The sequence below is a fragment of the Thamnophis sirtalis genome, unplaced genomic scaffold, assembly GCF_051295495.1.
Source record: "Thamnophis sirtalis isolate CommonGarterSnake01/CBP01778 unplaced genomic scaffold, rThaSir2_p1.2 scaffold_15, whole genome shotgun sequence".
Taxonomy (NCBI): domain Eukaryota; kingdom Metazoa; phylum Chordata; class Lepidosauria; order Squamata; family Natricidae; genus Thamnophis; species Thamnophis sirtalis.
Window position 1 is genome coordinate 8,149,166 of NW_028261395.1, and position 27,934 is coordinate 8,177,099.

Consider the following 27,934-nt stretch of genomic DNA (forward strand, 5'->3'; position numbering starts at 1 on the left):
GGTGGGTAAAATGAGGACCCGGATTGTTGTTGGGGACAATATGCTGACTCTGTAAACTGCTTAGAGAGGGCTGAAAGCCCTATGAAGTGGTATATAAGTCTAACTGCTATTGCTATTGCTATTGTCTGAAAACGTGATGGCACGAAAATAGCTGTTGTGACTGACTCAGAACACACCCCTGCTTGCAATCCGACAACACAAACAGGGAGGGGAGAGGGAAAGTATTGGAATGCAAGGGAGCTCGGGAGGGTATTGAGGAATTCAAGTGAGCCAGTGCATCCCTGGACAGTCCCAACACCCCAAGGTCAAACGCTGGGAAAACTCTGAGCTGATCAGGATGCTCCCAAGGAGACCAAGCTTCAAGACTGAAATATTTCCAACTTCAGAGAAATACTGTAAGCATCTGGAGGGGTGTTGAGCAGAGGTGGGTTCCTACCAGTTCGCACCTATTCGGTAGAACCGGTTCGTCAAATCTACCGAACCGGTTAGAAGAGGTTCCACCAGTGGACCCGGAAAGCAGGCCACACCTACAGAAGAGGTTCCAAAATTTTTTGAAACCCACCACTGGTCCTTGGATATGATTATTCTACACCATCATGCTCCTATTTATAAAACTCAGTGCCTCTGTGAAAGGCAAGGATGACTACTGCGTTTGTGGTGCAATCAGAACATTGCGTGTGTTGAAGTTGTTTTAACGCAAACCAAAGATGCCTTTTAAGAAACAAGTTTACATCATATTCTTATGCATGCCAGTGCTGTGTGAGAGGTAATTTAAGGTGGTTCTGACAAATGTCGTCGGCATCTTCATATCCGGTCACATGGGCAGCAAACCACTCCCATCTGGTCACATGGGCAGCAAGCCACTCCCACAAAGGAGGCCACACCCACAGAGTAGGTTCGAACAATTTTTGAAACCCACCACTGGTGTTGAGCTAGTAAGCTTATAACATCCATGAGGATTCAGTAAAGAAAATATGATTCAGAGATAGATAGGTAAACTTACACATCTTTAAATCTTTAAATTGGACCATTAAATCCAGTGTTTTTTTTTATGATTCTCTGTCAACATAAAAAAAAACCTGTCATATGCATTGTACCCATTCCCAAAACTTTTCTTATACACAGTTCTAGAAGTGAGTTACTCAGGGGTGGGTTTCAACCAGTTTGCGGCGGTCCCTGCGAACCGGTTGGTCGGCGAACCCGGAAGTAAGTAACTTCCGGGAACAGCGAAGGGCGCGCCGCCCGCCCACGGTCCTTACCTGGTTTTGACGAGTTCTGCGCTTCCATGCATGCGCAGGACGATACAGCACCTGCGCAATCCTCTAGGAGCAGCTGGAGCATCGCGCAGATGCTAGTACGCATGCGTGCACCGCACATGTGCACAAGGACGCCGCTGGCCCCATTCCAACCGAACCGGTTGGACGAGGCAAGAAACCCACCCCTGGAGTTACTTTAAAACTCTGTTTTAAAAAGAAATTCAGTGTTTTCTTCTTTCTCTTTTTTAGAAAACACCTATAATATATGCAATCATTGCTGTGAAAATGAATACATTCCCCTGAGTTTGAAATATCAAATAGTTTGTTTCAGCATGAAACGCAATTACAGAACAGTGAAACAAAATGGTTTAAGCATCCAAAATGTTGTTATCACTTGATACTTGCACACCCAGTCAAGCCACTTAGAAAAGGAACTGAGTTAATTATTTTCGTTCAGACACCTTAGCTAATTTACACGAAGAATTTGAATGGAGACACAAGATAAATGGCAAATGGTAGTATTTGAAAAAATAATAACAAATGTTTTGGTGTTGCGAAGTAGTTTTATTCTAAAAAAAAATGCAGCTTGGATAAAGAAGGTGGTTAAGAATAAAAAAGAAGTTGAAATGAAAGAACTTGTAATAACAGTAGAAATGGTGGACAAAATGGCAAGAAAGACTGAGAGCAATAGGCCACCTATAGATCAACAATCGGTGAAAACAAAATGGATGGTTTTTAGTTGAAACACCCACTTATTGCCAAGCAATTTATGACATACTGTCAGGAAGTGTTAATTGGTTACCATCCAGGAGAACTTTTCTGATAATGAAACAGCAACATGTCAGGGTACCACCCGGTAGTTACAGGTCAATTACCTGCTTACCAAGAACTTGGTAATTGGCCTGCTGCCAATTACCTCCAACAGACCTATTAGATCCCACAGATTAGGCCTCCTCCGAATTCCATCTACTGGCCAATGCCAATTGGCTACCACCCGGAGGAGGGCCTTCTCTGTGGCTGCTCCGGCCCTCTGGAACGAGCTCCCCGTGGAGATTCGGACCCTCACCACCCTTCAAGCTTTCCGCAAAGCTCTTAAAACCTGGTTGTTCCAACAGGCCTGGGGCTGACAGGTGCCCTGCCCCCGCTCGAATTGTGTGGTTGTTGAGTGCCTTTTTACTTGAGAGACCGCCTACTGCCAATTACCTCCACTAGACCGATAAGATCGCATAGATTAGGCCTCCTCCGAATTCCATCAGCCAGCCAGTGTAGACTGGCAACTACCCGGAGGAGCGCCTTCTCTGTGGCTGCTCTGGCCCTCTGGAACGAGCTCCCCGTGGAGATTCGGACCCTCACCACCCTTCAGGCTTTCCGTAAAGCCCTTAAAACCTGGTTGTTTTGACAGGCCTGGGGCTGACGGGTGCCCCGCCCCCGCTCGAATTGTGTGGTTGTTGAGTGCCTTTTTAAATTGTTTGTAGTTGTTTGTCCGTTGTTTTTCCCTCCTGTTTGTATCCCCCCCTACTTTGGTTTGTAAGCCGCCCTGAGTCCCTCTGGGAATAGGGTGGCATAGAAATACAATAAATCAAATCAAACTTTCAAACTGCTGTCTGGCATTCAACAAAGCCCAATAAGATATTCTTAATGTCTCTGCCAATATAATTATAAATATTTTATCATTAAAAACACCATCAAACATTTGCTTAGCCTAGAGACCTGGAAATGACTTGATTGGTGGATATAATGCCAACTCCATCTAAACATGTGGTTGACTTTCTCTAACTGGGATGTCCAAACTCATAGCTAGAACCAAATGGATGGAGCACATCTTAATACAGTAATTAAGAAGTACATTCCCAGTAAGAAAACTCAAGAAATAATATTTTCCCCACCAAATGTCTGTAGAGATTCTCAGTCATCCAGGTCATGCTCCAGGTCAAAGGTCCTTTGGAAAAAAAGCACCTTTGGGACATTTGGCCTGGATGTCTGAGAATCTCTACAGACTTTTAGTACAATTTGAATGGTGTGGGAGTTGGAATGGATTTCCAGAGGAAAAAATCGCAGACTACAGGAACCAGGAGCACCACTCAGGTGACCCTGAGGATACAGATAAACCTCAAAGTGCTTCAATGAGATTGAGATTGAGATTGTTTGAGATTGTTTATTTATTTGTATGCCGCCCTTTTCCCTGGGGGGATTCAGGGCGGCTCACAATCAAAAGGAAGGGGGGGACAGACTTTTACATATAAGACAGTACATGATTAAAAACGCAACATTCATACCATTCGGGTGGGTTACAATCTTTAGCCCCAGGCCTGATGGGATAGCCAGATTCTAAGGGCTGTGCGGAAGGTCTGGAGGGTGGTGAGGGTACGAAGCTCCATGGGGAGATCGTTCCATTGGGTCGGGGCTACCACCGAGAAGGCTCTCCTCCGCGTGGTGGCCAGTCGGCATTGGCCAGCGGATGGAACTCGGAGGAGGCCTAAACGATGAGATCTAATGGGTCGTGTGGAGGTGATCGGCAGTAGGCGGTCTCTCAAGTACATTGACCTTCTAAAATGACCTTCTAAAAGGATGCAAATGTCTACAAGGAATATAAATCCTTCCATTCCCCAATATCCCTCTCAGAGCTGAAGAAGCTTCTTGAATGACAACTGAAACATCTTCAAAGAAAAACAAGAAAGTCCAGCTGCCTCCTGAAAACGTTTTCCACCAAATGTTTCTGCCCCCTTTTGGAGGACAGGAAGCCTGAAACTCAGGGGGTGAGTTCTGGCAATCGCTACTGCCAGTTTTCTCGTGGCTCTGTGCATGCACAGAAACAAAAAAACAAGATGGCAGCGCCTACAGCGCCAACGGGAGAACTGGTTCAGGGGCGTGGCAGGCCGGGGCTGCTGCCAGTTCCAGTGACCCAGGCTGCCGAACCACTACCGGTTTGCCCAAAGCAGTCTGAACCGGTAGGAACCCACCACTGTTGAAACTATGAAAACCCAATTTTGAATGGTCAGATTCCAAAAGCATATTCTGAAAATAAACATACTGACAGCCTCTGCTTTGCTGCTGCTTCGGCTGCCATTGAAACGGGAAGGGGGGGGCATGGTATTTGGGAGGGGAATCATTATGTGCTGGAGGAATGTTCTAGAACCTGTCCTGACCATCTCATTGCACATGTGGAGGAAGGGAGTTTCCCGCCAAGGTTAACTGTCCAGCATTCCACCCTGATGAGGTTTTTTGAAGATATCTCCCACCTGACAGTTGGGGGAATTATAATTGGACTATGGACTGGGGTGCCAAGGGGAGGGGATTGAACTATACACGATATTCATTGCTTTCGAGCCCATTTAGCCAGACTCAGCTTTGCTTTGCTACTATTCGTTTGTAATTAGTAAAAGTACACTTAATTTCAACCAAATGGAGTTGAGTGGTTTCTTTCCTGATTATTAAATGAAGTAGCACCTGACACATACATTGAAATAAAAGGACATTTCATACCCTTTGGAGGAGAAGATACAGAGTTTGGTAATTTTCAAAGGCATTAACCTGTAGAAAGAATGAAATAACAACATTTATACTTTTATGGAAATTATGAGTCCACCTTAGTTTTAAAAAGCGCCTACAAATGACACAGCATTAAGTATGTAGCAGGAAAATATTTGGGAGGGAAGCTTGGACTACAGATGAAGGATCCACGGGGATCTAAAACTGTAATCATTTTCAATCAAGAGCTTAGCAGGCTAGGATGGAGATCTGACAGGTGGGCAATTTTATAGTATTCATTTTCCATGTCTGATTCTGTAAATGCATGATATTTATATTCAGACCTTACCATCTGGGTCACAGCCTGAGGGAGAAGACTTCGTCTTGCATATGGATTCAGGAACGACTCCCAATGAACAGACTCGTATGTTTAACAAAACTGTCCAAAAATAATAATAATAAAAAAAGAAATACCCTCATGTCACACTCTTGCAAAGAAAGAGTTTAAAAACTCTTTCTCACAAAGTTTTAAAAGTAAAATATGAAAACAAAGGGATCATAATGGCAAAGAATCCGTGATTCTAAACCAGGTACAATCCATGCTTGTATATTTTAGGTCCCCAGAACACTTGCTAGGGAATATATCTATGGAGATTCTCAGTCATCCAGGTCATGGTTGTCCCAAAGGTGCTTTTTCAAGAGGCAACAGGACTTCCTTTGTTTTTCTTTGACGACGTTTCGCTTCTCAACCAGAGAAACTTCTTCAGCTCTGATTGGATGGTGGGGAATGGAAGGATTTATATTCCTTGCAGTCAGCTGGTCATTTGCATGCTTTTAGAGAGTCACTGAGGCCACTTGGAGGTTTATCTGTGTCCTGGGGGTGGTTCCACCACAAATCTGCGAAGCCCTTATCTACGGAAACATAAGCGCGAAGACTAATTTGCGCCGTTCTAAGCACTAAGGAAAAACGCAACCCTACCGTGATGACATAATCACAGAGGGCAAATCCGCGCATTCCCAAGCACTCAGTACCCTAAACCTAACCCTAAACCTAACCCTAAACCTAACCCTAAACCTAACCCTAACCCTAACCCTAACCCTAACCCTAACCCTAACCCTAACCCTAACCCTAACCCTAACCCTAACCCTAAACCTAACCCTAAACCTAACCCTAAACCTAACCCTAAACCTAACCCTAAACCTAACCCTAAACCTAACCCTAAACCTAACCCTAAACCTAACCCTAAACCTAACCCTAAACCTAACCCTAAACCTAACCCTAAACCTAACCCTAAACCTAACCCTAAACCTAACCCTAAACCTAACCCTAACCCTAACCCTAACCCTAAACCTAACCCTAAACCTAACCCTAAACCTAACCCTAAACCTAACCCTAAACCTAACCCTAAACCTAACCCTAAACCTAACCCTAAACCTAACCCTAAACCTAACCCTAAACCTAACCCTAAACCTAACCCTAAACCTAACCCTAAACCTAACCCTAAACCTAAACCTAAACCTAAACCTAAACCTAAACCTAAACCTAAACCTAACCCTAAACCTAACCCTAAACCTAAACCTAAACCTAAACCTAAACCTAAACCTAAACCTAACCATAAAACAAACCCCTAAACCTAATCCTAACCCTTACCTTAATTGAAATCGGCTTTCTGCCGCGGCGCCGTTTTAAAGCGCCCTTCTGTTGCCGCACTGTTGTCGCGGTGGTGATGACGCGCGGTGGTGACGTCGCGGCTTTAGCGACGCGCTTATGTCTCCGCGGATAAGGGCTTTGCGGTTTTGTCGTGCCACGCCTGGGGGTCACCTGAGTAGTACAAATTGCTGTGGATATGTAGCAGTGCAAATGGGTGTAACAATTCTATTGCTGGAGAATATAATTCTGAAGATGAGTGACTTCATGTGGGACAAAAGACATTGAGTGCTATTCATGTAGTTATCATCTTCTGGAACTCAGACCTCACTTCTATTTGCTACTGCGCATCTTGGGAATTCTCACCACCAGTCCTGTTTTAATTATTGCTCATTTTGAACTTATCCAAGTATAGTTGCTAGGCCAGCAGTTCTGACCCGATTCCAGCTGTCCCATATTCATCTGTAACTGTGTTTATAGGATATCAATAACCATGCCAGTTTTATTTTTGAATATCTGTACAGATATCCTATTAAAATAATGTGAACTAGCTTAAAAACAAAGTGATAAATGGCCCATTCTTATGTAGAGCCATGGGCTATTAAAAATAATAGGAGTGAAATTGATTGAAGGGGCAGTTGAGAGATTACCTAAAGACTTTCTTGTAAACCACACAGGAATATACAAAAGGAAGGGGAAGGTAGCAGAAGGGAAATGAACTATATTAATTGCTAAAACCAATTTTCTGCAGGTGCACTAAGGTGGTTATTTATCAATCAGCATTGATGTTCCTGATTTTGGATTGATCCAGAAATAAAGCAGTGGACCAGAATATATCCAAATGATATATCAACACCCAAGTTTCATTAGTGTTCACACTTTTCAATTTCATTTGCACATTTTTTAATCTAATACTCTGTTTCCCTGAAAGTCACTCACGCCCTTGTGACCTCAAGACTGGATTACTGTAACACGCTCTATATGGAGCTGCCCTTAAAGAGTGTTCGAAGACTTCAGTTAGTCCAGAATGCAGCTGCGCGAGCGATTGTGGGTGCACCTAGGTACACCCACGTCACACCTATCCTCCGCGAGCTGCACTGGCTACCCATTAGTCTCTGGACCCGCTCCAAGGTGCTGGTCGCTACCTATAAAGCCCTACATGGCATCGGACCTGGGTACCTGAGAGACCGCCTCCTGCCGATTACCTCCCTCAGACCGATTAGATCTCACAGGTTAGGTCTCCTCCGGATTCCATCTGCCAGCCAATGTCGGCTGGCGACTCCCCGGGGGAGAGCCTTCTCTGTTGCAGCTCCAGCCCTCTGGAATGACCTCCCTGTGGAGATCCGGACTCTTACTACCTTCCCGGCCTTCCGCAAAGCCACCAAGTCCTGGCTGTTCCATCAGGCCGGGGGGCTTGTGAAACATCCAGCCCCACGGAAATTGTGAATGTTGCATTTTTAAAGTGTTGTCTTTGTCTATTTATCCCCCTTCCCTTGTCTATTGTGAGCCGCCCGGAGTCCTTCGGGAGTGGGCGGCATACAAGACAACTAAACTAAACTAAAATAAAACGGTCTTATTTTCTTTTGACCCCTAAAATAAGCACTTGGCCTTATTTTCGGGGAGGTCTTATTGTTTTTGAGGTGCAGGAGGCAGCGAGCATGATCACCTCTTGGCTGCTGCTGTGTTGCAATATTTTCAGGGAGGGCTTATTTTAGCACATGCGCTCAAAAGCCCAATTGGGCTTATTACCCAGGGAGGTTTCATTTTCAGGGAAACAGGGCAGGGGTGGGTTCCGGCAGGTACTACTGCTGGTTTGCTCATGGACACGCTTTCTGTGTGCGTGCTAGAGGCACACTGTGCGATGGATGTGCACTGCAGGCTGGATGCACATTGCATGTGCATATACAGTCCAATTAAAATTGTTCTGCGCATGCGCAGAACTGAAAACCAAGATGGTGACAGCAACAGCAGCGACCAGGAATTGGTCGAGAGCCGAGGTGGCGCAGGAATTGGTTAAGAGCCGAGGTGGCGCAGGAATTGGTTAAGAGCCGAGGTGGCACAGTGGTTAGAGTGCAGTACTGCAGGCCACTTCAGCCGACTGTTATCTGCAGTTCAGCGGTTCTAATCTCACCGGCTCAAGGTTGACTCAGCCTTCCATCCTTCCGAGGTGGGTGAAATGAGGACCCAGACTGTGGGGGCGATATGCTGACTCTGTAAACTGCTTAGAGAGGGCTGAAATCCCTATGAAGCGGTATATAAGTCTAACTGCTATTGCTATGGTTCAGGGGCGAGGCAGACCTGGGTCGGTGCTGGTTTGGGTGACCCAGGCCAGCATGCCAGTACCAGTTTAGCCGAACCAGTCTGAACTGGTAGGAACTCACCACTGAAGCAGGATCCCTTTGAAGGAGCAGACCGAGTACAGAAAAGAGAATCTATGACAAATTAATAATGGGAACAGATTATTTTAAAAGGAATATGTTTCTGTGGAATGCAATGAGAAATAGCACTCCATATGAATCCAGCTTTTATTAAATTTTGGAAATACAACACCGGGTTACTGCCTCTTCCAAGTAAATAATCTGTATTAAAAGGAGGGATAGAGGAAAACAAATAAAAGCAAAACTTCCTTGGTCTTCTGCTTGGAGAAAATTAATGTGAAATCCAAAAGTTGGGGAAGTGAGTGAAGTTGGTGTAAAACTGGTAAAAATTTGCCCCTAGAATCAAGAACATAACTTAAGTGCTAGACCATTCCTAGCTTTGAACATTCACAGGAGATAGAAAAGATACATTTGCTGCACATTTAAACTGTGGATGGAATAAGCAGCTTTTTAGCAGAGAAAGGACAATCTAGAAAGCAGTTGGAATAAGGGAGCGAGAAACCACCATGAACACCTGATAAAAAGAAAGACAATGGAGCCTTTGCAAATAATATAAAAAGTGTTGAACTGTGGGGTGCAATGAGACACACAGAGAGCACAAACCTAGAGACTCAATGTCTCTAAGTTTGGTCACATTGAACAAGGCATTGTTCAATGTGACCAAACTTGGAAGAAATGACTGGGGAGACTGGGAGGAGCAAATAGAAGTGGTTCGCTTAGTGAGGAATTAAAATGGCGAGAAAGCTATCCAATTGGAAGAAAGATAAGAGAGGTCATCTGTGTGTAAGTGGTAAAGGAAGAACACATTTCTCATGGCCTGTTACAAGCTTGGATGTAAATTGTTTTACCAAGTATTTTTACAATTTATATTCTGTTGTTTCCTAGTAGAGTGGGACCTTGGTTGCTGACCGTAATCCATTCCAGGACTTCGGTTGGCACCTGATTTGGTTGTCACAAGAAGCAAGACTGACACACACAAAAAAATGGCATGGGAGGGGAAATCACAGTGAGTGTGTTTATTCAGCTCCCAAGGATGTTTATGTTTAGGATGTGAGTGAAACACTTAGCGGATTTTTCAGTTGGCACCCAAATTATTCATAGTCTGAGCCATTCGGAAACTGAGGTCCCACTGTATGATTTGATTGCTTATTAGTAACATATGACTATCAATAAATGTTGTATCTTATGATTCTTGATTAATGTATTGTTTTTTGTTTTTTCCTTTTATGTACACAAAGAGCGTATGCACCAAAGACAAATTCCTTGTATGTCCAATCACACTTGGCCAATAAAGAATTCTATTCTATTCTATTCTATTCTATTCTATTCTATTCTATTCTATTCTATTCTATTCTATTCTATTCTATTCTATTCTATTCTATTCTATTCCATTCCATTCCATTCCATTCCATTCCACTCCACTCCACTCCACTCCACTCCACTCCACTCCACTCCACTCCATTCTATTCTAAGGAGTACTGGGAGTAGATCAGGTTTGACAGAGACAAGAAGTTGACTGAAACTGGGGGAGCAGAAAGGATGTCTATGAAACTGCAAATTGCCAGAGTAAGACTTTCTGCAAGGTAGAAATACTTACCAAGGGAAGAGTTGGGTTGAAAGTACTTGGCCTTTAAGGAAATTGCTGGAATGGCTAAGTGAAATGCTGAATAATTCTCCAGATACTCAAGAGTCCAAGCCATTGAATTCAATGGTGATTGTTGCACCAGGTGATTCTTGCTGGCTTTAGATTCAAAGCAAGGAGCAAACTAATGCTGAATTTTAGCAATGGAACAAAATTGCATTGGTTGTTCACTAGAAAAGTGCCTTGGGAATTGGGTGCAGAGAAATGCTGCTTAGTGCTCCCAGTGGGTTGGTTGTAGTTATTAGCAGGCTTGGTTGAAGAGATTTGGACAGGAATTAGAGAAGAAATTGAAGAGTTCCTTCATGGATGGGGATCCACAGGGAGGTGGTAAACAAATCATGATAGCCACAACCAGGCAGTCTCTTCTTGAGACTGGGTACTTGAGAGATCGCCTGCTGCCAATTACCTCCCAAAGACCCATTAGATCACACAGGGCTGGCCTCCTCCGGGTTCCGTCTACCAGCCAATGTCATCTGGCTACTACCCGGGGGAGGGCCTTCTCTGTGGCAGCTCCGGCCCTCTGGAACAAACTCCCCGCAGAGATTCGGACCCTCACCTCTCTCCAGGCCTTCCGAAAAGCCGTTAAAACCTGGCTGTGTCGGCAGGCCTGGGGTTGATGAGTTCCCTTCCCCTCTTGATTTGTGTGGCTGTTGGTCTTTTTTTTTTTAAATGCCTGTATTTGTCGTTTTGTTGTGTTTCCCTTTCCCCCTTGGGTTTGTGCGCCGCCCTGAGTCCCACCGGGAATAGGGCGGCATATAAATAAAATGAAATCTAAACCTAAACCTTCTGCACATGTGCAGAAGCTTCACACGTGTGCATGAGTGAACCGGTAGTAAATTGGTTAGCAACTCACCACTGATATATATGCCTGCAATATATTTCAGTCTTTTCTTTACCTTGACTTGCTTTATGTGGAGAAAAGTCTGTTTTGACTAAAAACTGGATTTTGTAAGGACATGGTGGAATATGCAATTTTTCTGGGACTTTTACATTAAGAATATATGAAAATGGTATTTGTTCCAGATCATTAGCTGCAAGCTACGGGAGGGTTAGTTAAGATGGGTGAGATGTAAAACTCACACATGCATGTGGAATTAAAATTACACGGCTGCATTACTGCTTATTGAGATATCATCATGCAAATGGTGTTCCAACCAAAAGTTCAGTGGTTAGTGATTAAAACATAGCCAGCTTTCTAATAAGACATGGTTTCAGAAATTTAGCAAGACTTTTACCCTAATCATAGTCCTCAAATTACCTGTAAAGAAATCCCTTCAAATTCAGTGGGACTTACTGAGATAGGTATGTTTAAGATTGCACAAAAAATGGTATGTATAAAATGGAAGCTTATGACAGTTGCTGTTGTTGTTAGTTGCGAAGCCATGCCTGACTTCATGGACAATGTTCCTCTAGGCCTTCCTGTCCTCTACCATCCTTAGGAGTCCATTTAAGCTCACGCCTACTTCTTCAGTGACCCCCATCCAGCCACCTCATTCTCTGTCGTCCCCTTCTTCTTTTGCCCTCAGTCTTTCCCAGCATTAGTCCTTCCTTCTCATTAGATGGACAAAGTATTTGAGTTTCATCTTAAGGATCTAGCCTTCTAAAGAGCAGTCATGGTTGATCTCCTCTAGGGCTGACCAGTTGGATCCCCTTGCAGTCCAAGGGACTCGCGGGAGTCTTGTCCAGCACCATAGTTCAAAGTGGATGTGGCAAGGTGGATGTGGCAGGGGAAGGCTACTATAAAATCTCCATTTCCACCCCACTCTGGAGCCAGCCAGAGGTGGTATTTACCAGTTCTCCAAACTACTCAAAGGTTTGGCTACTGGTTCTCCAGAACTGGTCAGAACCTGCTGAATACCACCCCTGCAACATGGGCTAAAAATAGTTCTTCGCTGTCCCCATTACATCTGCACAGATTTGTCCAGATGACTTGGTATGGTGAAATATAAAAGAAGAAATTCAGCCTAAGTGATCATTTATGTGGCCCAATCTGCATGACAGCCTGCCAATAAAATCTCTTTGAAAAGTTTTCAAGTAGTCCAAAACGTCACAGCCAGATTCATGACAATAATTGTTTTGAGGCATCCCATGAATCTTTAATCAAATGGCTCTACAGCACTCAACTCCCAAAGGACATCTGGAACACTCCTGTTTAAAAATGATCACAGTGTCCCACAAGGCCAGATCTTCAGTTAGAGGACATGAAGTGTCTCTGGTTAGGATGGGTTATTTTAGATGGTTTCCAAACCCTCTTTTGCTGGACAGTCATACTTTGTGTTTTTTATGGTTGTAGACAGTGGTGGGATTCAGCCAGTTCGCACCTATTCAGGAGAACCAGTTGTTAACTTTCTAAGCAGTTCAGAGAAGTGGTTGTTGGAAAAAATCTCATTTTTTTTCACTTTATAGTTTCTAGCCTAATCTTTATTGCTTAAAGTAATTGCCTCTCCAGTTAAACTCTTATTACATTATAACAGCTAAGGTGAAACGCCCATCAATGTGAGTGATGTTGAGTTGGCCACGCCCACCCAGTCACATGGCCACCAAGGCCCGCCTACCCAGCCGGTCATTAGGGCAGAGAACCGATCGTTAAATTATTTGAATCCCACCACTGACTGTAGTTTCCTAAGAATGATCCTAAGAATTAAAACAGTTTTTTAAAATGAAAAGGCACAAATCAAACATGAACATTTTTTTTTTTAAAAAAGGGTACACCAACAGTTTCACTGATTGGTGTGACAAAAGAACCCAAATGATTTCCCTAAAAGAACAAAAATAAAGCACAATTTAAACTCCTTCAGAGTATTATGTCAGTGCCTGAGGTTATACAATTACAAGTGCACCTAAAATAAATTATACTTAATGAAAAAAGGAAGAAAAAATTCTTGTTAGATATAATTGATAGCAGAAATCTTACCAGAAAGGTTAACAAGCTCTTGAAAACTGTTGAATCAAGCATACATACTGAAGTCATTAATATAATTACAAACAGCTTAGGAAAGTCCTTTTTATTATACAATTTAACATAGGTGTGTGTGTGGAGGGGGGGTGTTGGTAACAACAAATTACAAATTATAGTAACAAACTATTCATAGGCTGAAAAAAGGTTAATTTTGTCTACACAAATGATAGGAGACCAACTTCTGATAAAGTTTGTAGAACTGTTGAAATCTTTCAAGTGCTATAATATTTAACTTTTTATTCCAGTTCAAGAGGTTCAAAAGTTCCCATATTCATTATCATCAGAAGACCTTCACTTTGAGTTTTGGTAATTTTCCATGTTCATGTCTTGTTCTTCAAACATTATTAAAGGAAAAAAAAGGAAAAAAAAACCCACCTTATTCTCCTGATTTTTTTCCCCAGATGTTAACTGCAGGATTATACTCTTGAAGCTGCAACAAAAGTGGATTACATTTGTACCATTCATAGCTCACTCTTGTTACAATCACACCTGTAAGATTGGATTTATGCTGTGCTATTTTTCTGTCCTTGTAAAAATCTTTGTCACTAGAATGATTTATTAGAATTTTATAGCCTCCTATGTTCTTTGAAAGATAACAATATAATGCCTGCTTTTGATCTTTTCTACGTCGTGTAATTTTTCAAAATGGTCATTTTTTACTCTTCCCTTTGTAACCTCAGTCATTTACAAGGGGGGGGGATTGGTAGGGTGTGGAAGAAAAGCCTTACACTATTCATTATAAGACCTACCTTATTTATTTAAAAAAAATATTCTTCCTTGTACCCAACACCATCAGAACAGTGGTTGGTATTCAGCCAATTCTGACAGGTTCTGGAGAACCGGTAGCGGAAATTTTGAGTAGTTTGGAGAACTGGCAAATACCCTTGAAAAGCGTTCGGAGACTACAGCTAGTCCAGAATGCAGCCGCGCGAGCGATATTGGGTGTACTGAGATACACCCATAGTACACCTGTTCTCCGTGAGCTGCACTGGCTGCAAATTGGTTTCCGGATGCAATTCAAGGTGTTGGTTATTACCTTTAAAGCTCTACATGGCTTATGACCAGCCTATCTGCGAGACCGCCTACTGCCATACACCTCCCAACGGCCGATAAGATCCCACAGGGTGGGCCTCCTTCGGATACCGTCAGATGGTCAGTGTCGGCTGGCGGCCCCCCGGAGGAGAGCCTTCTCTGTGGCTGCTCCGACCTTGTGGAATCAGCTACCCCCAGAGATCCGGACCTTACCCACTCTCATGGCCTTCAGGAAAGCAGTTAAAACCTGGCTGTTCCGGCAGGCCTGGGGCTGTTGACCTTAGTGTTAAGGTCCAGCCCTGATTAGATCGTATGTGTGTTGTGTATTTTAAACTATTTTTTTTTACTTATTTTGCTTTTCTTTTTTTTCTTCTTTCATTGTAAGCTGCCCGGAGTCCTCCGGGATTGGGCGGCTTATAAATTTAATAAATGAAATTTAATAAATGAAATGAAATTTTGAGTAGTTTGGAGAACTGGCAAATAGGCTGGCCCCACCCCCACTGCCTCCCAGCCTCCCAGCTGATCTCCTTTTGTTGCCCTGAACAGGAGAACGGAGGTGGAAAGCCTGTTTTCTTTAGGCCTGTTGCATTTATATAGGCCTTTATCTACTCAAATAGATTAATCAACTATTTTCTTTGTTTCACAGAAGATAGTCTTTGACCAGTGGTGGGTTTCAAAAATTGTTCGAACCTATCCTGTGGGTGTGGCCTCCTTTGTGGGAGTGGCTTTCCGCCCATGTGACTGGATATGAAGATGCCGACGACACTTGTCAGAACCACCTTAAATTACCTCACACACAGCACTGGCATGCATAAGAATATGATGTAAACTTGTTTTTTAAAAGGCATCTTTGGTTTGCGTTAAAACAACAAACGCAATGTTCTGATTGCACCACAAACGCAGGAGTCATCCTTACCTTTCACAGAGGCACTGAGTTTTATAAATATGAGCATGATAGTGTAGAATAATCATATCCAAGGACCAGTGGTGGGTTTCAAAAAATTTTGGAAGCTCTTCTGTAGGTGTGGCCTGCTTTCCGGGTCCACTGGTGGAACCTCTTCTAACCGGTTCGGTAGATTTGACGAACCGGTTCTACAGAATAGGTGCGAACTGGTAGGAACCCACCTCTGGAGTGCACCCAAACCAGTAGTAAAAATTTGGCAACCCCCCTGTGCTCTACATGTATATCAGGGCATCATTTGTGTTCTATGGATTTCAACAAGTACGGCCTCATGGAATTGTTGAGTTCTCAGTAGGAAAACAGTAACTAAAATCCATGGCTTATGGCTACTCAGTGAGAGCAACTGAATAAGCTCCTTATTTCATATAAGCTGGAAGCCAGCTTGATGATTTTAATCCAATTACTCTCAGCCCTAAAGTGAAGATTTTTTTATAGTATAGTTTTGTTTATTAATTTATAATATAACATACAAAGGGAATACAAAAGTAAATATTAGGGAAATTAGGGAAGGAAAAAGGGAAGTGGATAGTGGGGAAAAGCAAGGGATAAAGAAAAAAAGGCATTGACTCCCTTGGTGCAGTAAAATAAGGCATTAACATCTACAACTTTTTTTATTTTTTCATAATTATATAAACTAACCGGTTCACCGACAAAAGGGCGAATGACAAAACCGCACCCGACTAAACCGCGTCGCTGACGTCATCAACAGGGCGACAACAGTGCGGAGACAGAAGCACGCTGTAAACCCTAAACCTAAACTTAACCCCTAACCCTAAACCTAACCCTAAACCTAACCCTAAACCTAACCCTAAACCTAACCCTAAACCTAACCCTAAACCTAACCCTAACCCTAACCCTAACCCTAACCCTAACCCTAACCCTAACCCTAACCCTAACCCTAACCCTAACCCTAACCCTAACCCTAACCCTAACCCTAACCCTAACCCTAACCCTAACCCTAACCCTAACCCTAACCCTAAACCTAAACCTAAACCTAAACCTAAACCTAAACCTAACCCTTACCTTAAGTTAAATCGGCTTTCTTTCTCCGCGCTATTTAAAGCGCCCTTCTTTCTCCGCGCTGGCTGTTGTCGCCGCGTTGATGATGTCAGCGACGCGGTTTAGTCGGGCGCAGTTTGGTCGTTCACCCTTTGTCGGGTCACGAAACTAACCATTTCTATAACAACAAATCTAATTGGTAAAATCCAAAATAAAAGTTTTCTTTTTTTCCACCTCAAGCACAAAGTCCAGAAGTGGTTTCCAAGTAGAAATAAAGGTATTTGTGGTTTTTTTTCCTGTAAGCAAAACTCTCAATTTAGCCACCTCTGCTAATTCCATCAGTTTCCAGCAGCCATTCATCCGTTGTGGGCCCTAAACTGGTAAGTTGAAGAACATCTTATCTAGCAACCAGCAGTGGACCAAAATGGTAGATTATGATCCCAAACCTCGAATGAAGACGTTTTATTCCAGAGCAAAATTAATTCAGGGAAAGGAGGAGGAGTGGTATTTGAATTTCAAGAAATTCACCTATGTAGCTTTGTAACTTGCAAAATGTAAGTTCAAGATGTACAGAGGAAATCTACTGCTATTTACGGAGGTATCCTTTAACCCCATCAAGCTGACTCTGTCTTGATGACATTTTCTTTCTACCTGAACTCTGACTCCTCAATCTAACGTGAAGCATTTCCTCCTGAGAATACAGCATTTTAAACACATGTCGATCTGGATAACTGTATGCAGCTCACATTTCGAATATTCAGCATCTTTCTAAAGGTTTTTTTTTTTTTTTACCCCACAGTATTCACTGTTGCAGGAATCGAGTGAAACTGAGATGTGACGAGGCACTGAAAAGAGACGAGGTGGCGCAGTGGTTAGGGTGCAGTACTGCAGGCCACTTCAGCTGACTGTTATCTGCAGTTCAGCGGTTCAAATCTCACCGGCTCAAGGTCGACTCAGCCTTCCATCCTTCCGAGGTGGGTGAAATGAGGACCCAGACTGTGGGGGCGATATGCTGACTCTGTAAACCACTTAGAGAGGGCTGAAAGCCCTATGAAGCGGTATATAAGTCTAACTGCTATTGCTATTGCTATTGAACCAGTAGTTAAAAGTTTGCATATACCAATTATGTAAAAACTGCCAACTGTTTTCCAACTACTATACTCTCTACTACTACTATATTTTATTTTTATTTGACCAAAATATTTCAAACTATGGCTGAATTCAGAAGAAATAAATTTAATTGATTCCTAGTTTACTTTAACCAAGGTATGAACCCCCAACCCCCCCCCCCCCAAAGGAAAGGTATCCAAACATTCTAAATGTTCTCCAGGGCCTTACTGGTTTTCTGAAAGATGTATACATTTTTTTATGTTTATCGGAAAAAAAAATAGTATGCTTTGAGAGGCATTTCTGAGAGATAGAGTAATTAAATATGATTAGAAGCATTAATTTGTAATAGGTTCTATATATGTTTAACTGCTAGGGAGAAACATTTTTCTATATACAGTACTGTGTATTTTTGTCCTCAATCTGATGGAAGGAAAAGTCTTTCAAAATGATTGTCAGAGAAAATTAAAACGTGAAATTCTTATTAATAGAGCAGGGGTTCATGTATTAGCACTCAGGGAGATGGGTGGTTCAAAAATGGGAAAAATAAGTAGAGTACTGTTGAAAGAAATGTCCTTCTGGGTTCAGCTCCAAGTGGGGGAAAAGACACTGGAGACATGGAGGCTGCTTGGAAAGATGGCATATTGATGGACAGGACCACATGGCTTGAGCCCTGACCAGAAAAGGAGATCACATGTTTCAATGTTGATGGAGAAGAGAAGGGCTGAGGGAGGGGCTTGCTAGGCTTTTTATACCCTGTTTAGTCCCACCTCTCTGTTTCCTGTTCCTGTGTAAGAAATGTATTCTGACTGGTTGTCAGACTCCCATGGTGCCATGCAGGGGGCTACTCTCTAGGCTGTGATGAGTTCTCAGATGCCTTGTGGTCAGTTGAATACTATCCCTTCCCCCTACAGCTGCAGTGAGGAGAGGTCTTTGTTATGTAAAGTGGGCTAGCCTGGCCATCTTAATGGCCCATTAGCTGGGGATGGGCAGAAAGCTATAGGCAACTATCCTGTCTTTTGAAACATGTTTCTTTTCACATCCAGAGAAATATTCTGCCTTTTCAATATTTCCTAGGATATTTCACTTTTCTGGAAGAGGGCTGGATGATAACTTCCCACAGTACATAGATAAAATAAAAAAGGGGCAAGATGGCTAAGGAAAGTATGAATTTGTACCCTTTCTGTGTGCATTTGTCAATCTAGTTCTTGGCAGTTTTCCTGATTTCCCACGTATAATGTACCCACAATCATTTTCTTTCACCCCACTTGTCTTCCTTTGGGAGGTGATCCCTCCCGAAGTTTCTGTCTTATAAATGACCATTCAGACTGGATTCATTGCAGTTCATGTTCTCCTTGGAGTGCGCGCTCTCTTTCTCTCTCTCTTTCTCTCTCTCTTTCTCTCTCTCTTTTCCTGCCTCCCTTTTTTCCATACAATAATCCAATAAATGGACACATAGATATCCCTTTGATACATAGATAGATAGATCCAATACATCGGCCATGACACACAAGCTATTTTAGTCAAATATCTGGAATCCCTACTTTTATTTTTCCCTACACATATTGCACGCTAATTTAAACAAATTTAATTGACTTCTAGTTTACTTCACTGAAATAATATAAAGACTGCTAAATAGACTTCAGGTTGACATCTCTGGAAAGATGGAAGTGGAGATTTTTTAGTCCTGCCCCCTTTAAAAGAAAACCACAAATAAGTTAACCCTTTGGAAACTCAACCACCTAATTTAGTTTGTCCACCCCAAGAGTTAGGGTTCCTCCTCTTTAGGAGTGGTTGAACTAAACTAGGTTGTTGGGTTTCCGAAAGCACGGGTGGACTGCTACGGGTTTGCCCGGGTTTGGGAGAACCCATAGCTAATGTTATGGCCGGTTCGGAGAACCTACAAATCCTACCCTGGCTGGCCCCACCCACCTCTCCCCTCCCAGGACGGTTATGGCCGGTTCGGAGAACCTACAAATCCCACCCTGGCTGGCCCCACCCATTTCTCCCCTCCCAGGACTCTCCATGCAGCCCATTTTGGATGTGAGGTAAGTGTAGGACCAACACGGAGGCTCGGGGAGGCGGAAAAATGGGCCTCCTGGAAGGCCTCTGGGAGAAGCTGTTTTCGGCCTCCCAGAGGCTCGAGGAAAGCCTCTGGAGACTGGGGAAGATGAAAACTCCCCCACCCTGCCATGATACAGGAGATTGACTAGGCCAGATCCACCATGGTCATGCCCACGCATCAACCAGGCATTGCTGACATTTTTGAAGCCCACCCCTGTCCAAAAGGGTGAACATATTCGATTTTTTTTAAAAAAAGGGGGAGGATTGAAAAATCCATCTCCATCTTTCCAGAGATGTCAATTTGATCTTCACGTCCTCTGCAGCCTTGAACTACCTAGAAACTTTTAAAAAAACGGTTGCAAAAAAAAGGTGAATTTATCGCTTTGCCTTATAATTGCATTCAATGTTCAGTTCTTTTATGTGCAGTTTAGCAACATCATTGTATTCCGCTGCGTAAAGTTTCTCTGAGGAGCGTGGACCTTTCTTGTCTGTGAATGCTGTTTGTTTGGAGTCATCTAGGCTTTAAAAAAATGTTATTCTGTGATTAGGGAATACAAAGGTACAGACGTCATCTTCCTTTCACTTCCTGCATAATGCCTTGTCAAGCCATTATGCTATGGCTCTAGGCTGTTATAGAAGGCAACAGAGCATCATCATTAAAGGGCTTAAATCAACCCTTTTTTCCCCCCCGGCCTCAGCAGGAAGGGCAGCAGAAGAAAGATGCCAATCTTTGCAATTTGTCCTTTTGCAGACAAAATCTGCAAAGAATGGAAGAGATGTTACAGCTTCATCCCAATTCAAAGCTGCTTATAGAAGTCAGATCTCTCTCAAAGCAAGAAAGTTCTTTGTAATGAAAAAGGGCCAGGCATTGGAGTGATCTCTTGGCCTGGTCATTGAAAAAGCCAAAAGGGGTTTTCTCTGAAAGATCTCAGCATATTTTAGTTTTAGTTTTTTAGTTTTATTTGTCATTTATAGGCCGCCCTTTTCCCTGAGGGGACTCAGGGCGGCTTAAAATTCGTGGGAAGGAGTGCAAGACAAAACATAAAATATGTGAATAAAATAAAATAAAGCAGTAAAACACAACATTCATTCAACATTCGGGTGGGGCGGATTAGGGTCTTATCCCCAGGCCTGACGGGATAGCCAGATCTTAAGGGCTGTGTGGAAGGTCTGGACGGTGGTGAGGGTACGAATCTCCATGGGGAGATCGTTCCAAAGGGTCGGGGCTGCTACTGAGAAGGCTCTCCTCCGCGTAGTCGCCAGTCGGCACTGACTGGCGGATGGAATTCGGAGGAGGCCTAATCTGTGTGATCTGATGGGTCGAAGGGAGGTAATCGGCAGAAGGCGGGCTCTCAAGTACTCAGATCCACTACCATGGAGGGCTTTATGGATGGTAAGTAGCACCTTGAAGCGCACCCGGAGATCAACAGGTAGCCAGCGCAGCTCACGGAGGATAGGTGTTATGTGGGCGAACCGCGGTGCGCCCACAATCACTCGCGCGGCCGCATTCTGGACTAGCTGAAGTCGCCGGATGCTCTTCAAGGGCAGCCCCATGTAGAGCACATTGCAGTATTCCAGCCTAGAGATCACATATGCAGGAGATTGGGGGAAAAAAAACCCTAGACCAAAGAATTCTAAGAATGCTCACCTCAGATAGATCTCAGAATACAATTTCTACCATAGAAACTGGATGAATCAATAGTATTCATGAAAAAAGGGATGAAAAGGATGGAAGTAGCCAAGTCTTGTTGGAATTTGGAGTAGCTGGAAGCCATCCTGTAGAATTTGTGGGTTTCCTGCCTGAGTTTTTCTGGAGTTAAAATCAAGTCTGTTGTTAAATTAAATCAATGGCTCAGTGGCTAAGAAGCGGAGCTTGTCAATCAGAAACATCAGCAGTTCAGCGGTTCGAATCCCTAGCACCACATAACGGAGTGAGCTCCCGTTACTTGTCCCAGCTTCTGCCAACCTAACAGTTCAAAAGCACGTAAAAATGCAAGTAGAAAAATAGGGACCACCTTTGGTGGGAAAGTAATAGCGTTCCATGGACCTTTGGCATCTAGTCATGCCAGCTACATGACCACAGAAATGTCTTTAGACAGTGCTGGCTCTTTGGCTTTGAAACAGAGATGAGAACCCTAGAGTTGGGAATGACTAGCACATATGTGCAAGGGGAATCTTTACCTTTACAGTGTGAGCAAGTGTGAGTGTCATTTGAACGATGAAGGAACCAATATTTGTTTCTAAGAAGAATCTCTTATGTTGAGAGAGAGAGTGAATAAAAACAGGTAGAACTAGAGATATCAATGTACTGTATATGATAGCCAGGAAGGGTGAGTGTAATTTGAACAATAAAGGAACCAATATTTGTTTCTAACAAGAATCTCTTATGTTGAGAGAGAGTGAATAAAAACAGGTAGAACTAGAGAGGGTAAAAAAAACAAAACTTTATAGATCTTTGTATGTATGAAAATGCCATTTAGATTCAATGGCATTTTCGTTTATACAAAGTTCTGCCAAGATTTTTTTTTTTTTTTACTATCTCTAGTTCTACAAATGTTCAAGGAAGAGGAAATTCCTGGATATTGCTATAGTTCAATGTCCCTGGGTTGGAGAAAATGGTAGCCATCATTAAATTCAAAGCAGAGAAACTATTTGGCAAGGATAAGGATAAAGCGTGACCCGTCAAAAGCGCGAACGTCATAAGCGCGGCGACAACACCGCGGTGCTAAAACCGCGATTTCAAAAGCGCGCGGACAACAGCACGCCGACAACAGCACGCCGACCGAAGCGCAATTTCATTTAAGGTAAGATTTACAGTTAGGTTTAAGGTTAGGTTTAGGGTTAGGTTTAGGGTTAGGTTTAGGGTTAGGTTTAGGGTTAGGTTTAGGGTTAGGGTTAGGGTTAGGGTTAGGGTTAGGGTTAGGGTTAGGGTTAGGTTTAGGGTTACGTTACAGCACGCTTCTGTCAGCGCGCTTTTGTCGGCGCGCTTTAGGGCTAATTAATCGCTAATTCGTCGCACGGTTTTGTCACCGCGCTTTAGACACCGCGGTTTAGTCAGGCATGCTTTTGTTGTGAACGCATTTGTGGTGGAACCAGGATAAAGTATGTCAGATATTAAGAATCTCAAAGGGGGGTTGTTAGTTGTTTTTTTTAAAAAGCACCTAGACTGTTTTTTTGAGGAAAAAGAAGGAAAATCCAGGAAGCTTCATCAGTTACAGTATACTGGATACCTGACTAGTTATTAACTTCAGTTATAGGAACAGTTATAGTTACAAGTTCAGTTCAGTTGTAGGATCAGCTGTCCTTGAAGCAAATCTATTTTTCTTCTTCTTCCTCAAAAAAATCAGTCCCGTTGCCTTTTCAAAAAAACAACAACCCACCTTTGAGATAACTATTACCTGAATGACTGAGAATATTCATAGACAACAGAATATCAAGAGTTTTCTGTCTCATCTGCATTCTAAAACCAATCACTTAGAATGGTGAGAGTAGGATAGAATATTCTTTCAGGCAAAAACATCTAGCTACAGAATATGATTCGTATGGATGTATGAGTATTTACTCATTAATGTATCGTTTTTCGAAAACAGTTTATATGCACTAAATAAGCCCTGAATGGCATCAAAGCAAAACACTACTTTATTTAATCTGGGAGGTATTGATAAAATATGTGTGAAACAAAAAAGTTGATTTCTTAAAGCATCAATCATTTTTCTTTCCCTTTTCAAAATAGGACAATATTTGTCTTAATAAGTGTGAATCCCAAAATGGAATCAAACATTTATTTGATGAGCGTTGTAGTGAGTACATGCATTTATTGTACTTCTTTAACTTGTTTTATGGTAATCCTGGAGGATCTATTGTGCGTCTCTATTCATACTTGGATTTTGCAAAGCAAAACAAAACAAAAACAGCTTAATTGCTTCATCTACAATTCTGTTTTCTTAATTGCTCCTTTTCATGTTTCAAGAACAAAGATTCCAAAGAGAAGAAGCAAAATCTTCAGATCTTCTTTGTCCTGCTGTGTAAAAAAGTATTTGGTTTTGTTACAGATGCTTCTCAATTGTGATTACAGCAAACGACAGGATGTATTGTCCTTGCAAGGGAATGAGATGCCTCCAGAACAGGAGTCCCAAACCCTTGGTCTGTGGATCAGTGTAGGAACTTAGCACCCACCCCTCTCCTAGAAAATGAAATATTTTAGGAAATATTAAAAGGAATATTCCCCCCTAAAAGGGAGGCAGAAACTCATCTCCCCCACCTTTGCCAATGGACCATTAAGGCTGGAGCCAGCCTACTCTATATAACAAAGATCTACCCCCTTCAGGCAGACCCATCTAGCAAACAGAAACTCACCACATGGAACCTGGGAAGATTACATCAACCAGAAAGGCAAACAAGCTTGGGTCTCAGGACAACCTACAGAGTTAGCTAAGGCACCTTCCCCCCGGAGAGTATGAACAACCAATCAGAATACATTTTGTACACAGGAACAGGAAACAGAGAGGTGGGGCTAACAGAGGGTATAAAACTCAGGCTCTCTCAGCATCTAGGCCCTTTTTTCTGCTCAGGAACTCAATCCATGTGGTTCTACTCAGGAGCTCAAGCCATGTGAACCTGTCCACCATTAAACTAAGGTGACCAGACATCCCGCATCTGGCGGGACAGGCACGCCTTCCCATAATTTTTCCCGCGTCCTGGGCCATTCTCAAAAAACCCTGCTTTATTTTGGCGCTCGCAGCTCGCTCGCTCCCCCGCCCATCAGCTGCTAGTTCGCTCGCTCGTTCCATTCTACACTAAAAATCTAAGCCAGCCCAGCCTGCCGCTCACTGATTGGCCTGGACTCCAGCCAATCAGTGAGCTGGCTGGGATGGAAAACTTTAAGCACGCGGCGTGCTTAAAGTTTTCCATCCCAGCCAGCTCACTGATTGGCTGGAGTCTGCTTAGCATGCCGCACGAGTCTCCATTTCATTTCGTCTTTTGCTTGCTGCTTAACTGGTGAGTAACGGTACCGGTGGGACTCGGGAGGTGCTGGGGGGAGGAGACGGCCCTCCTCTCCTTCTCCCCCTTTGTGGAGTTTCCCTGTGTCTCCCAGGTCATGCCCGTCCCCTCTCAAAATGATTCGGCTTGGCCACCGCTTCCTCCTCTTCTTCTTCCTCCACCTCCTCCTCCTCCTCCTCCCCATCCATGGTGGCAGTTACAGGATGGATGGGGCGGTGGCGAGAGAGAGAGAGAAGGTTCCGTCCCGCGAGGAGACGCCCACCGAGCTGGGGTCCCCCTGCCGCCACCTTCCTTTCCTCCACCTCTTCCAGAGCCCGAGACCGCCTTGCGAGTCCATGAGGCATGGTCGCCTCCCACACAGCACAGGCGCCGCGACCGGCGGCAGAAGCTCCGGGCTGTTGCTCCGAGTGGAAGTTCTCTGCGCGAGGTGAAACAGCTGCCGCGCCCCTCCCCTTTCCTGTGTGCGAGAAAGTCTTTCAGCTCTTTGTAAGGACTCCTTATATTCTAGAGCAATCTTGCAAAACACCAGGCAAGAGCTGGAGGCCTGCTACAAAATCAAGAAAGTAAAAAAAAGTAAAATGCTGGGCATTTTTTCTTCTTCTTTGGGACAAAGTATCTTAAATTCTGACATTCTGTGGCATTGTCCCTCCTAATCTGAGGGCAGGATGGAAAAAAATCCTGCAGGGCAAGGAAAAATGAAGGAAAAAACTGTGGTGCTGCCTTGATTGACTGAATGCAGTCGTAACATAATACAATGGCATGAATATTCTGATAGTATACCGATTTAGTAGCATAAGAAGCTGTAAGGAAACCAATCTTTTATCCTGTCTCTTAAGTGCAGATCCATTATTGTCTACAGCAATCATGGCCCACTGCCTCTGGAGGTCCCTTTTTGTCCTCCCAATTCACTTTTCCTCTAATATGGCTAATTTGCCACAACAATAAAGTGTACTTAAGTAGAGAATGGGGGGTGCTATAGATTTCTTTAGCAAGTGTGAAAAGAATAACAAGGGGAAAATGGCTTCCATGGATTCCCAGTTCAAAGAATCATGTCAGTGGTAGATTGGTAATTATTACAGGCAAGTGTCTTTTTTTATTATTTTGTAGTTTCCATTTTATTTGCAGCATCCTTCAGAAAAGTGGAAGGACGATTTTTAAAAAGTACCAAGAAAAAAAGAAGATATAGATAGAACATTTTTATATCTGGATTCTCTAAAAAGGGGGTTTCTCTAAATTAAAATGAGAATAACTTTGAATTATTTCCTCACTACTCAAAATGCTTTTAGATCACCCCCCTATCTTAAATTCTATCTTAATTAGCCCCCCCCTCCCCCCCGGTGCTCCTGGATCTTTGTAATCTTTTTCCTTTGAGAAGGCATTTTTCAACATTATATATCGCAGAGGTGATATTCAGCCAATTCTGACAGGTTCTGGAGAACCGGTAGCAGAAATTTTGAGTAGTCCGGAGAACTGGAAAATAGGCTGGCCCCACGTCTGTTGCCTCCCAGCTGATCAGAGGTGGGTTCCTACCAGTTCGCACCTATTCGGTAGAACCGGTTCGTCAAATCTACCGAATTGGTTAAAAGAGGTTCCACCAGTGGACCCGGAAAGCAGGCCACACCTACAGAAGAGGTTCCAATTTTTTTTGAAACCCACCACTGGTCCTTGGATATGATTATTCTACACTATCATGCTCATATTTATAAAACTCAGTGCCTCTGTGAAAGGTAAGGATGACTACTGCGTTTGTGGCGCAATCAGAACATTGCGTGTGTTGAAGTTGTTTTAACGCAAACCAAAGATGCCTTTTAAAAAACAAGTTTACATCCTATTCTTATGCATGCCAGTGCTGTGTGGGAGGTAATTTAAGGTGGTTCTGACAAGTGTCGTCGGCATCTTCATATCTGGTCACATGGGCGGCAAGCCACTCTCATCCAGTCACATGCGTGGCAAGCCACTCCCACAAAGGAGGCCACACCCACAGAGTAGGTTCGAACAATTTTTGAAACCCACCACTGCAGCTGATCTTCTTTTGTTGCCCTGAACAGGAGAAGGGAGCTGGAAAGCAGTTTAGTAGGGTGGGGAGGGAATGGGGATTTTGCAGTACCCTTCCCATGCCACCCCCACAAAACCATGCCATGCGCGCAAAGCCACAGCCGCAGAATCAGTAGTAAATTTTTTTGAATCTCACCACTGATATTTTGACAAAACAAGACCATTCAGTGAATTTGTTTTGCGAGACAAATCTGGTCCCCAGTTTGTCTGAGGGTCTCAGCTTTGCCCATTTTCAGTTTCATCAGATTGCGCTTCAGTGAAATGGGTGTTTTAAGAATGGCAGCCATGTTGTGATTAGACATCCTCCTTGTTTTAAGAACGAGGCGCTGAGGTAAACGAATCAGCTTTTATTAGCGTATAACAGGCAACAACAAACTCAGAACACGAACAAACAGAAGCCCGCCTGACAGCTATTTATATTTGACAGCTGTCAGGCGGGTAGCCAATCAGCGGCTGGAATTTCTCCCGCTGGCTGGCTGGCTGGCTGGCACGCCAGAGCCAATCAGGAGCCTGAGGCTCTGGCGCCGCCCGCCGGCTGCGTTGGGAGGACTCAACACCTTGCAGGGACAATGCTGTAAGAAAAATGTGCAATTTTGAAAAATGGAAAAATACACACTTTGTTCACTCAGGACTTTTAAATCTTTTCTTATATTTAAAAATACATACAGGTAATCCTTGATTTACAACCGTGACTGTTCGAAGTTACGCCGACACTGAAAAAAGTGACTTATGACCATTTTTCACATTTATGACTGTTGCAGCATGCCCATCGTCACATTATCAAAATTCAAATGGCAGATGACTCGTTTTTATGACAGTTGCAATGTTCCTGGGGTCATGGGATCACATTTTGCAACATTTTGACACAGAGCATAGATTCATTTAACAACTATGTTACTCAATTAACAAGATTGATTCACTTAACAACTATGTTACTCACTTAACAAGTTAATTCATTTAACAACTGAGTTAAGGAAGGTCATAAAATGAGGAAAAAGCTCCCTTAGCATTATAGTATAGTATAGTATAGTATAGTATAGTATAGTATAGTATAGTATAGTATAGTATAGTATAGTATAGTATAGTATAGTATAGAAGTTTATTTGTATGCCGCCCTTTTCCCTGGGGGGACTCAGGGCAGCTCACAACCCAAAAGGGAGGGGGAGACAAACTTTTAACATAAAGACAATACATAATTAAAAACACAACATTCATACCATTCGGGCGGGTTACAGTCTTAGCCCCAGGCCTGACGGGATAGCTAGATTCTGAGGGCTGTGCGGAAGGTCTGGAGGGTGGTGAGGGTACGAATCTCCACGGGGAGATCGTTCCAAAGGGTCGGAGCTACCACCGAGAAGGCTCTC